Here is an 11,199-nt window from a genome sequence, read left to right as displayed (position 1 = left end):
GACGTCAACACTGACCCTCACCCGCAGGTACTTACCCCACTGAACACCCTTCTCAAGCACATCCACATCAAGCACCCTACCAATTTTTCCACCCATCTCAAGGCCAGATTCTCGAGTCATGTTCATCAGAGGGAGGCTGTATATTTGCACCCAAAAAGGAGTCCACTTCATAGTGATTTCCTTTGGAACTTTTTCACCCTCAAACTCCTGTAAAAGTACAAGTTGTTTCTCATAGCTCCAAGGACACATCTCCAAGATTTGTTTTTTGTCCCTACCGTCTCCAAACTCCACCAGGAACATTTCCCCTTCTATTTCCGATATCCATAAACCCCTGTTTGGTTTCCATAGCATCTTCAAGTGTTTTCGGAGTGCGTCTAGGACAATGAAGCGCTGCGTGAGTATCTTCATCACTAAACAATTTTTCCGATCTCCCTTGCCGCCCTTGTGCTCTCGCATCCTAGTTCTATATCCTCTCCCTCTTTTTCCATAAAAGTCAACTTACTCCAAAGTTCTTCCAGCTCGTCTGCCATCCTTCGCGAATAAAACCCACTCTCTGTTCCGTTGAAAGGGGTTACCTACACTGACCTCACTGTACACAGGAGGCCACTAAAACTCTTGCATAAGGAGAAACGCAAGACTACCACTGCCGCTACATGCACAGAGCATGAGGGCACTCACACCATCCTCGTTTATTGGCTTTGCTTATGAGTACTTTTACTATTTTTTCCCGTTATTTTAATAAGCGCAAGGATATACTTCGGAAAGCCCTTTCTTACATTCTGGTACAGGTACAGCTTATTGATAAAGCTCTACACAGTCGAATGACAGAGCTCCAAAGTGCGAAATGGAAAATCTCTATGCTTGATTTAAGACACAACAGTATTGATTGATGAAGCTCCATTAACATATCATAGGCACATAACTGTAGTATATCATGGAGTTCAAGAAACAATATTGTGAAGCAGTAGCACACCAAGAAATTTATATTACCAGTGAACTTGGTTTTCAATTTCGAGCCTATAATTTGCATCCAACATTTTACTTGTATTTTTCTAGATTATTTGAACCTTTTGTGTGCTGTCACTTGTGTATAGCCATGAAACTTTTGGGAGTATGCATTTAATTTTCTCTTTTTTATTTTCATCATCCTCATCTGACATGCATGGGATGCTACTCACTAGAACCGTGGAAATTTTTTTGTTAACTCGCTTTCATCTGGAATGTTGATGATGTCCAATGCGGTGAACTACTTGATGCATAGCCCCTCGTGCTATGATTGTAAATCAGGTCGGAGATTAAAGGGAAACCAAGTAATGCAATAATGTATTCAGTTTTGGTATTTGGTGGGCGATCGATTCAAAGTGACAACTACAGTGTATGTTTTAGATGCCATCAACTACAATGCATGTTTTAGGTGCCTTATACTTGATATTATAGAAGTGGCATTGCTATGTACTTCAATCTGTAACTATCCTCTCAAAGAATTAAATTTTTGTGTAACATTTTCGTATGCAATAATAAATCTTTTTTTTTTCTTAAAAAGTCACATCTGATATCTATCTTGCTAACACAAAATAGTCTTGCAGCGAACCTACTTTCATAATAAGGATGTCTTTATTACTTCATTTTAGTTTCTACGATGCAATTATAGAGTAGTACATAAAGATTTATGAAGGCTAACTTTAGGCTCTATACCATCCATTTGTTTACTTATTAGGCAGTTAGCAATTATGGCCACGATAAAATCACAACCATATTATATTGTTAGCAATTGGGCTCTATGTTATTGTTATGACTTTTATGGCATAATTTAATAGATGTGAAGGTAATGGCATTAGCCAAAATCTAAAATTTCAAATCTATTATATACGCATACAAACATATAATATCATATAACTTAGATTGAGTCTCATATTTTGATATTCAATATCTTGTTCATAAATATACTATTATGTTTTAATTTAAATTATTTAATAGTTGAACTTTAACTTGAACCTGAACTTAACATATTTAATAAATTAACAAATATACACATTTTTTTAGGGGTAATTACATTCTTTTTTTTTTTAAGTTTGAGGAAATGACACTTCACCCCAAACTTAAAAGGAAAAAACATTTTCCCTTTTACATCTGTTTGACCAAACTTTGTCAAATTAATATTAAAATATTGTGTACTAGCTTGGTGCTTTTGCTCTTTTTTTCCCTTTTTTTCTTAATGAGTTATAAAGAGATTTGTCTTTGCAAATATTTTGGCACTTGATAAATTTTGTATTTTTATTCTAAATTTATAAAGAAAATCTTAAAGAAATTTAAAATATATTGCTATTAATATAAATAAAAAGAAAGTGTTAATTTCTTCAAACCTCAAAACTCAAGGAAGGGAAATGTTATTACTTTCTTTTTTTTAAAGTCAAACCCAAGTTGTAAATAAACAACTTGGTTCATTTACAAACCAATTCACGAATGAGGACATTCCACCTGCTTCTTACCCCACTCCAATCTGTTTTGTTTTGTTTTTTTTTTTTTTTTTTTTTTTTTGAGCAATCCAATCTGTTTTGTTCTAGCTTAGAGAAATAGAAAAGGAAATGAGTCCATGCCTCTAGATATTATTCAAAAAAATAAAACAAAGGTATGAGTTTGCTCTTCTTCTACTGTCATTGGATCAATCTATTTTTCCATATAATTTCCAATTCAATAATGTTTTTTTTTTTTCCTCAAGGGAAAAACAATAAACAAAAACATGGCAGAAACTATGAAGATTTTTGGCTATGAGGTTGGTTCTCAGAATGCAAATCCTCTGTACTACTTTTCGTGTATCACTCTATGTTCCATTAATCATTACTTGTCATGTGTATGACTGCTTTCTATTTTAAATTTTAGTTATTTTATAAGGAAAGTAAAATCAAAACATGGCACGTAATAATTGGTGGAAAATAGAGTAGTACACAAAAAGTGATACAGAGATTTGTATTCAAGTTCTCAACGTGTTGACCTTATGGCCTAGAAAAGCCCCACTAATTTAGGGACCATTAAAACAAGTACAAAATGCCAATTTGGCTAATAACATATCAACAACAAATTTTTTTTTTTTCCTTCAGATGAGCAAAAATTTTAAACTCCATCTAATAATTTTGTTGGATATTAAAAAAAACGAAAAAAAAGAATGAAAAACCAAATTTAATTTTCTGTTTTCACTTATATTATAAAACAAATGTTTCTTGTTTAACTTCCTAAATTTCTTTATCCTATCCCTAAAGATAGTGATTAATGGAAGGAAATTTTAAAAATAAAATAAAAGTAAAATAAATAGCTATTAAATTGGCCAGCCATTAGTTTTAGGTACCAAGGCCATCTAAAATTAACCCACCAAATTATCTTGATCATTTTTTTGTTAGCTTAACCTTTTATCTTTCTTATTCAGCTAAAAAAAATCTTTTATCTTTCTTTGTTTCTCAACTTGGAATTAGAATCTTTTCTCTCTCTGTCTATAACCAAATTCCCACAATTTTTATGTACCAATTATATATAATATATATATATTATATATTCCCATAATTTTTTTTGTTTTTATATATATTTCTCTCTCTAGCACACCTACATTTTATACATCATATTAAAGTGTAAGACAAAAAATCTGTTGCTAGTGTTTGTTACTAGGGTTGTCCAGCGATCCGTTCAACGGACCCGCCCGAACCGAAGGTCCACAGGCTGCTCCGAATCCTAGTATGGGTCTGTCACGGGTTATAATTATTAAGAACTGAATGATCGGTTTAGGTGGCGGTTTATAAAATATTTCACCCGAACCGACCGAATTACCAGTATAGCCTAACTTTTCTGGCCACTGGCTCTGGGAAACGTATGTCAGTATATAAGCTAAATCAAATGTCTGCTTTTTGTTGCACAACTTCCCAATTTACAAATCCACCGTTTATATCAAATCAAAATTAAAATCCACGGTGAAGATTAGTACAGATTATAGAGCAGTGATTCAATAGGCACAAGTACCCTATTTGTAAATCATCCGTTAAAATTAGAATCATGACCAAAATCAAACGGTCAAAATTAAATATTGGACTTCTGATTTGATCTCTCACTGGCTCTTCACTTCAGTCTCACAGTTTCACGCTTCCTCTTCAGACTTCCCTGACTTCTTCGGTCTTCTCAGTTCTCACCACTCTCTCAAACCCTCATGCCTCTGCTGTCTTCTATTCAATCTTTGGCTTTTCGCCTCAGTTCTCATCTCTCTCTTTGTGAGTCTCTCATTGGTTTCATTTGTTATGGAAATCAATTGTTAAATTCAAATAAACCCAAAGATTTATAATTTGAAATTTTAACTGAAAAAACTTGATACCCTAACCATTTTACTTTTGTTCATTGTTCATTTTTTTTTATTAATTTTTTTCAATTTTATTTTGGATTGACAGTTGTCCAAGGCTCCAAGTTGGGTTTTCTGTCTTCAAAAACGAAACTCCAACACCCAATTATGATTTTTGTTATACTATGTGTTTAGTTCTTAAAGTTGGGATTTTGTTCTTCTTTTGGTTTGACTTGATGCCTGATATGAAAAATAGACCAATCTGGTGTAATATGCAATGTAAATCATATCCTATGTTTAGTTGTAATTATTAACCGTAACAAATTATTTTATGTAGATTAGATTGACTCCCTAAACCATTTAGTGAGGGAGATTCATATGTTCTTTTGTTTCATTATAAATTGTTTTAATGCTGTTGTTTGATGTTTCTTCTGCTGTTAGGGTTGTTGTTGTTGTTTTGCTGTTGTTTGATAAATTTTTAGCATCATTGTTTTTGCTTTTATTATTTAATAAAATTTCAAGTCTCATACTGTTTGTATTTGAGCCTTTTTTATTAAAAAGCTTAATTTAGTCTTGTGTTGTTTTTTTTTTTTTTTTTTTTTTGTATTTGACCTTTTTAAAAAAAAAAATTTAGTTTAGTTTAGTTTTTGATTTGTGTATTTGAGCTTTTTATTTTTTGTTCAGTTTATATTAGTTTTGATTTGTGTGTTTTTTTTCCTGCACAAGTAGGATACTGTTACTGTTTGTGTTTGAGCGAGGAATATGTTTAAATTCTAAAACTTTTTTTCTATTGAGTTTTATTAAATGTCTCATGTATTCAAAAAAAATTTAAGCTATTGTTTTTATTTTATTTTCATTTCTAGTTATAAATCAACAAGCAACAGGAAGTGCAGCAGCAAGTCCTAGCTCAGGCAAACGTCCCTTAATTTGTATTGATTGACTTGGTAAGTTACTGCCTTTAGTCGCGTACTGTTATTAACTTACTGTCCTTACTAATTGGTCTTGTACTTGCTACTGATATATTATTTGTTAAATATCTTTTTGTCTATTGTAGAGGCAGCCTTTTGGAAACATTTTAGATATTGCTTGTCTAACTATACTCAACTCTTAAGGCTTATACCTTCTCCCCCCACCAAAAAAAAAAAAAAACTCTAATGCTTATAGGAAAAAAAAAAAAATCTTACTCCATAGGTTTTATTTTTCTATAAGCTAGACATTATTAACTAAAGAGTAGTTGCCAGTCAATGCTTTGGAAAAGCTATTATCTGATAATACCTGTGGCATTTCATAGTTGTAACTAATTATATTGCTAGGAACTTTGTATAACTAGCTTTACTGCCTTACAAACTTGCAGTAACTGCCTCTATGGTTACCATTATATATCCATATATGGAAATATTGCAGTATGCTATTATCTGTTTCTTATGCTTGCTGTTGTGATTTATTTGCTGATGGAAATATTATTTGTTGTGTGATTGGCAGGTTTAATAGGTGTTAAGATTGGCTTTTTTGCCTACTTGTGTTGAGCTACTGGCTTACTGCCTAGGTGCATATTGTGTTGTTAATAGATCACCAATGGTAAAATTAGGTTTTGTGTGTCGTGTTGTGCTATTTCGTCCAAATTTAGTCTATTTTGTTGTGTTTATTTTTTGTATTTAATGTGGAAGAGATTATATATTTGGATTGATATGTATTGCCCAGGTGCTTCTATTGTGTTGTTTAAGAGATCACATGCGGTAAAAAGAGGCTTTTTTGTGTGTTCTGTTGTGTTATTCTGTCCAGGATTAAATTTATGTTATTCTGTTATTTTCTGTTTCACACAAATTAATTACAAAAAATAAACATAACAGAAAGATTGTTTCAGCAAAAAAAAAAAAAAAAGAGAGAAACAGAAAGATTGTATTGGGATTGATTTGTATGTCCTGGATGCCAACAAATCTAGTGTAGTTCTTAATTTAAGTTAAGGCCTATTTTAAAATAAATTACGTAAAAAAGAGGCCCAATCTAAAATGTATAGGAGATTCAAAAAATCTGAATCCAAGTGATTTATAAAACTGCTAAACCCCTTAATTTGGGCTAAAAAAGGCCCCCAAAAAAAAATTACGAAAATTTTAAGGAAGTTAAAAAATTTGGACCAATCGGAGTCACCAGACCCTGACAACTCTGACCAGTACCTGAAATGTTGGATCTGACCCAAACACCCAAACATTTGGTAGGGAAAAATGTTCTAACACCATCCTAATCTTTGGCTTGTTGCTTCGACACGCTTTAAACTTTTATTTTATCAAATTTATCACCTGAACTTCACATGTGCGTCCGATTGCTGCTTCTGCCAGTGCCGTTTAATAAGCCACCGTCTACTCACGTGTGGACAAAAAGCAAATACCAAAATCAATTGTTTGTTGGTTCAGTTTTGAGCGAAAAATCTTGGAGAGGATCCAACCATACCGAAAACCATACCGAATAGAGAAAATCGAACCAGATTTCTCCAGGGACTGAACCAAACCCTAATTACTCAGTTTTTCAGGTCTCGGTCTGTGTTCCCCTTTTTTTTTTTTTTCCTTTTTTCTTTTTTCAAGCCATCGAATCTAGGAAACCCAAAAGGATTGTCTCCAAGTCATACTTAAACACATGCTTTCTTTGCAACCTACTCTTTCTCAGCCAATTTTAATTTCACAACTCAAATATCCATGGAACCAAATCAGTCAATTTCCTATACTAAGACCCGAAGTTTTGACCAAGAGAGGAAGAACTTTGCCAAACAGTTGGGTGCTATTAATCAGATTTGACAATCCCAAAAGGGGAAAAAAAAAACAAATACGAGTCTATAGAAAACAAAGATTGCAAACAATTTTAATTGGTGGAACTAGCACAGAGGTATTTTAGATAATGGTAATTAGATTAAGAGTCAACATAAAACAACAGTTGCAAAAAATTTAAGTTTTAGTTTGATATCTCTCTCTCTTGCACGGAAGACAGAAAACGACCCAAATCCGGCAGGACCATGAATGTCGGCTCTGGCGGTATTACGAACGGCTGGCCTGGTTCCCTCCTATCTCTCTCAAATTGGTCCTGCAAACAAATTTTTTTTTTTTTTTTTTTTTTACATACGTTTTCGTTGTTTAGTGCTCACGTGAGAACGACGTTAGATTACTAAACAACAATAACAGAAGTAGTAATTCGAAACGTGTGAAATTGAGGTATTAAATTAGCTAAAATAAAAGTTTAGGGGAGTGTCAAGGCAACTAGCCCAAAGTTCATGGGGTGATAGGACATTTTTCCCAATTGTTATATATTCTCTCTTTGACAATAGATAAGCATTCATAATAAGTAGGGATTCCTTTTATTCGAATTATTGGCTAAAATTAAAAAACTTAAGACTATGAGTAAAAAAAAAAAAAAAGCCAATATAAAGCAAAAGAGATTCTAAAAGAAAAAGTTCTATTATTGAGGTGATCAAAAGTATACTAGTTAGAGTAACACAACTTTCTTATACATCATAATAATAATAATAAATAAAAAGGTTATAATGAAACTTTAAACATTTAGTGATTAGATTATAGACCACATACACCAAACATCTAAATAGGATCTCTGCAAATAATCGTAGGAGAGAATGTCGATTGATATGGAAGAAATAAGTTAATAACATGGGTAGTGGGTGTAATGTACCGATACGTGTTCAATTACTTTTTCTTTATATTGTGTTCTCTTTTGGTCATGAATTTTAAATATTTGTTGTTATTGATAACAGGAGTGAGACTTGTAGGCGAAAAACTTGACCATTTTAGAAATTGAAACTACGATCTAATATTATGCAAAAGCAATCGGGTCCATTCACAACCAATAATTAATTCAAGGAGTTTATCAAAAAACCAATAATTCAAGGAAAAGACACTCCTTTCTCAAAAAAAAAGAAAAGGAAAAGACACTAGAGGCATAGAGGGTGAGTGCAAAGCTATTTATTAGTTCAGAGCAATCAATCATGGTAGGGACATAGATTTTTTTTTTTTTGTTGTTGGTTAGAAATGGCATCCAATAAACAAATGAAACCAGAAATATTGATAGAGAAAGAAATAGCAAACTTTATTGAAATAGAAAAATATCTATATATACAGCCCCAATAATAGTCTTAGCCATGTGACAACCAAATAGCTAAATTATGCTACTTTAAATAAACTTTTATATTACATTCATAACATCTTAAACCAATTAGCTCTCAGCAAAAAATTAACCTTGGCTATATCTTAAAATGATGCAACTTTAGGCATATCTTAAAAGCTTGTAAGGATTTCCTCTACCACTTAAATTCAAAACTTCAGAGCTAGGGAAGCCAGCATGAAAATCACCTGTTTCATGGCTATAAAACAGAGTGTATTTTCCAACTTTTGAAACTTTGTAGCAACAACAACTTGTTAACCCAAAAAACCCATGGATCAGCTAGTTGAGATTCCCATGAAAATATTGAATTTCAATTATCGTAAAATACCGAAAGTGCCTTGAGACTTCTAATAATTATTATAAAACAAAAACTATTATGAGTCCATTATTAAGTTATCTGTTTGTTTGTTTGTTTTTTATTTTTATTTTTTTTATTATTTTTTTTAATAGAGAGGAAAATAATCTAAAAATATGGTAAGAGGCCAAAATAAGCGTTAGACTCCTGTATTGAAGGAGTTTGGGGGAAGGTCAGAGGGGGCATTTGCCCCCCGCGCGCCCCCTAGGCTCCGCCCCTAGGCCTAACCTTAATATGGGATAAGCCATTAGGGGTTGGTAAATGGGAAGCATGCCTACTTGCCATAAAACCCTATCCTATGTTAAAGTCATAGATTCTAATTAGCTTAACTAATAAAAACTTTTATTATAGACTTGGAATTTGAATCCCGCTTGTACCAAAAACCAATTAGTGTCTTAGTTTGACGTTAAAGAAAAATCTTGATAGAGTTCAAATTATATTTTATCTAATAAATAAAATAAAATAAATGGCCAAAGTCGTATTGAATAAGTTATGCTTAATCATTGTCTACTTTGATCCCCATCCTGGTTTACCATGTGTTTTCTGTGATCTTAGGCATCAATCTCTTTCTTATCAAACTAATAGTTCTACAACTTTCTTTCTTATCAAACTAATCGTTCTACAACTTGGATCATAGAAAACAAAAATTCCACGAAGACAATTGAGTAAGTTGTCAATATATCATATTCATTTTCTATCAATCATGGCAAAGACAATTCTACAAGCATCTTTTTTTCCTTCTCTTTTTATTTTTATTTTTTTTAATTTTTTATGTGTGTTTATTGTAAGCATAGGGAATTGTAATATCTAATGAGAAATATCTCAAGAGAGTTGCATTAATTCCTATAAAAGATGTAATATTGTATTTTGTTAGAGATATATTATACATATTAGCACAATGTTATAGGCCCAAGGTCACCTACTTTGTGTGAAAGGCAAGTCTCCTACTTGTACTAGAGGTCTAGAGTTTAGTCTACTACATATACTGATGTGGGGGCCAGTTAGACAGAAGGTACTGTTAAAACTGTATGTATTGGGCCTATGGCCCAGTTTGAGGATGTCTATTAGTCCGAGAATGGTCAAATAAAGGATATTATGGGAATAGTAGAATAAGAAGAAATAAGGATTGTATATGATAGTTCAAAATGTGTACGAGGAGAAAAGTCATATCGGAAATGTAGATCCGAGGTCAGTAGGAATGTCTTATCGTCCTGAATGTCCTGAACCTTCAAGATTGCATCACAGTTAGAAATCAGACATTGGATAAGAGAAGAGTATAGGGAGGCAACAAATATCTGCAAAAACTTCTACCTCCGCATTAAATGCATCCCAGCTAACTCTCTGGCTGCATTAATGTAGAGGTGATAACTGAACAGTGGTGAAGCAGCCTTACAGCTGCTAATTGAGAGTTTTGGGAGGTGTTGGATGGGACAAGAAGGATTTCCTAGAAACTAACTTGCACGTGTATGGTGGGGATGATATCAAAATTATAGTATATAACATGGAAAGGTGGCCAAAGGAGAAGGAGATGGAAAAAACCAAGAAATCTTTGTAAGAATTCTTTGAACTTTTGTAACCTTGATCAAAAACTTGACATTATAACATAGCCGAGGATAGATTTTCTTATCTTACTTGTGTTTGATTCTCTTACATAAACAATTGTTATTGTCTTTCTTACCAAATAGAACTAGTTCTTTCACCCACGCTCTACAAATTTATTGTTTGGACTCATTGGGCTAAAACCCAATCCTATATTGGGTCCAATCCAAATCCAGTCCTTACAATTGATATTATGGTTCATTCTAACACATACTTTGTACTACACTCTCATATAATAAAGATATAACTGTTAAGGGTTTCCTTCGTGAACACAGGTCGTCATGGTTGCACCACATAATCTCATGTTCTAATGTTCCTATTCTACACTTCCTCTTCCGCATCTACTCTATCATATACAACATAGTATACACGTCAATGCTAATATTTAACATATTTGATGCTACCTTAAGAATTGAAAATAAACCGAGAAGATTTTGTAACTTATTTTATTATTATAATGAATTTGTTTAAGGTTGGTTCTATGATTTATTCCTAATGGGATTTCTTAGTGCTTTGGTTAGAGATTAATATGTTTTTGTGAGTTTAAGATCTTGGCCTGGTAATTTTGATTATATTATTTTTGAGGACAGATTAGAATTATTTGTTAAATTTCTTACTTCAAGTGTCCGTTTAGCAAAAATTATTTTTGTCGACTTATTTTACTATTTATCTTGTTTTTCTACTATTTATGAGTCTCACTATACTTTTTGATACTATTTATGGGTCTTACTGTACTATTTCAGGCTCAGCTAACTTTTTCTTTTATCTA

The 11,199-nt window shown here is 32.5% G+C and overlaps 1 long non-coding RNA gene across 1 annotated transcript; it reads left to right on the top strand.

Annotated features, from left to right (window-relative positions):
• Positions 1–3,922: 3,922 nt before the first annotated feature.
• Positions 3,923–6,008, top strand: LOC126729022 (uncharacterized). The gene is made up of 3 exons (XR_007656459.1): positions 3,923–4,250; positions 5,179–5,259; positions 5,798–6,008. It is a non-coding gene; the product is annotated as an uncharacterized LOC126729022 (long non-coding RNA).
• Positions 6,009–11,199: the final 5,191 nt, after the last annotated feature.

Source organism: Quercus robur, chromosome 5 (genome assembly GCF_932294415.1).
Source record: "Quercus robur chromosome 5, dhQueRobu3.1, whole genome shotgun sequence".
Classification (NCBI taxonomy): Eukaryota; Viridiplantae; Streptophyta; class Magnoliopsida; order Fagales; family Fagaceae; genus Quercus; species Quercus robur.
The sequence above is the reverse complement of the archived record's forward strand: the minus strand, read 5'-3'. Positions and strand labels throughout refer to the sequence as shown.